This window comes from Ailuropoda melanoleuca, chromosome 8 (genome assembly GCF_002007445.2).
Source record: "Ailuropoda melanoleuca isolate Jingjing chromosome 8, ASM200744v2, whole genome shotgun sequence".
Taxonomy (NCBI): Eukaryota; Metazoa; Chordata; class Mammalia; order Carnivora; family Ursidae; genus Ailuropoda; species Ailuropoda melanoleuca.
Window position 1 is genome coordinate 57,448,763 of NC_048225.1, and position 2,386 is coordinate 57,451,148.

At 39.2% G+C, this 2,386-nt stretch overlaps 1 pseudogene; it reads left to right on the forward strand.

Moving 5' to 3' along the window:
- The first annotated feature begins 4 nt into the window (after positions 1–4).
- On the forward strand, positions 5–527 carry LOC117803526 (annotated as a pseudogene).
- Positions 528–2,386: the final 1,859 nt, after the last annotated feature.

Genomic DNA, 2,386 nt, shown 5'->3' on the forward strand with positions numbered 1-2,386 from the left:
CATCTGTGATCCCCTGAGACATGCAACCATCTTTACGCACAAACTTCTCACTCATATTGGGGTTGGCGTGATGCTCAGAGCAGCCCTCCTTGTAGTTCCGTGTCTCATCCTCATCAAATGTTGGCTGAAACACTACTGGACCACTGTGGTTTCCCATTCATACTGTGAGCACATGGCCATCGTGAAGTTGGCGGCAGAAGACATTCGAATCAACAAGATCTGTGGTCTGTTTGTGGCTTTTACTATACTTGGGTTTGGCATAGTTTTTATCACACTCTCTTATATCCAAATATTTCTAACTGTCTTCAATCTGCCTCAGAAGGAAGCTAGGCTCAAAGCCTTCAACACCTGCATTGCCCATATTTGTGTCTTCCTCGAGGTTTTACCTCCTGGCTTTCTTCTTCTTTACTCACAGGTTTGGGTTCCATATTCCACCCTATATTCATATTCTTCTGTCCAGCCTTTATCTGCTTGTTCCTCCTTTGCTCAATCCTATTGTGTATGGGGTGAAGACCAAACAGATTTGAGATCGAGTGTCCAAGATTTTCTACTCTAAAGATCCTTCTTGATTTCTCATTTAACTTTTTTCAAATAATAAAAATTTTTATTCTCAATTTGAGAAATACTTGTTTGGGGTCAGATTTTGTGCTTTCCCAAGTTTATTTGTCCTGCTGAAATACACAGTTCTAGATTTTACTTTGGAGACAGGATCTGATTTCTATTTAAACAATTTTAACTTAAATGGATACAGAATCAACTCATCAGTAGATGATACAAAAGGCAGAAAACATGAAGACTTGTTTCTGGCTTAGACAACGAAAATCTTTATTTAATTTTTCAGTGAGGAAGTTTCCTAAAAACACAAGTAAATTGAAGTGGTTAGCCTCTGATTAAAAGTATTAAGTTCACGGGGTTCTTTAAAAACAATAAGTTCATTCTAGAGTTGATAATTCTGATGATCATGAACTAACTACTTTTTTGTTCTAATTTTGATTTCAGTAATCTTTCTCCTCCACTTCATCATCATTATCAATTATCATCACCATTCAAGTCTTAAGTTATTTTCTGACTTACATTTATCTGAGCACTAAAAGGTTCAGGTGTTTAATTTTGTATTGGAATGCAAATCAATACATTTTTAAAATCCAAATGATTTGGATTTACAAAAACTTACATATGTAGTTACTGAGAGTTCCCATAGACCCCCTGCCTAGTGTTGAGCTGGCCGAGAAAAAGGGGCCACGGCACCCAAGATGGCCGACTCTCCCACCAAGATAACCGACTCTCCCGCCAAGATTTAAACCAAAACCTAGGTGGGAAACTGAAACCCGTCCTACCGACTTTCCCCACCCCCAGCAGTCCCCAATAAAACCCTGCCACGACTCTCCAAGACAGACTTTCCCTACCCCCAGCAGTACCCAATAAAAACCCTCGCTGCCTTGCCCTGGGCACGACTTCCCCAACTCCCCCCTCCGGAGTCGCGGAACCTCACCCGAGGGTGCACACAATAAAGTTCCTCCTAAAGGACACCTTCGCTGCCCTGCCCTGGGCGAGACTTCCCTGACTCAACGCTCTTTCCTGAGTCGGGGAACCTTGCCCGAGGGTACTTGCAATAAAGCTCATCCTCTGGACCACGTTTGCCTCTGTGGTCTCCATTTTATTCCCGGCCAGAGAAACCTTACACCTAGTATTTCTTATCATTATCCTCTTGCATTAATATATGTGTTACAGTTAGTGAATCAACATTGATACATTATGATTTACTAAAGTCCATATTTTATTCTTGTTTCTTAATTTTTACCTAACTTCCTTTTTTTTCCCTCCCAAGATCCCATCCTGGATGCCACATGTCGTTTAGTTGTCAGTTCTCTGTAAACTGCTCTTGGCTGTAAGTTTCTGAGACTTTCCCTGTTTTTAATGACCTTGACAGCAGTGAAGAGTACTGTTGAGGTATTTCATAGGAATTCTTTCCATTGGAATTTATCTGATGTTATTGTAATGATTAGATTGGAATTATGTGCTTTGGGGAGGAAAATCATACATGTTAAAGTCGCATGTTGATCACATATCAAAGGTACATATTGTCAACATAATTTATCCATTGCATATATATTGACCTTAATTACTTGTCTGAGGTAGTGTTTGTCCGATTTCTCCTTTTTAATTCCCATTTCATACTGAACTTCTGGAAGGAAAATCACTATATGTAGCCCATACTTAAGGAGTAGGGATTTATGTTCCTTCTCCTTGAGGATGGAGTAGATACATAATTTAGTGAATTATTTAGAATTCTTTTACAAGGCAATTGATTTAGTCTCCCTACTTATTAATTTGTTCAATCATTTATTTACATCTGTATGGACTTATGGGCATTTTTGTTATAATT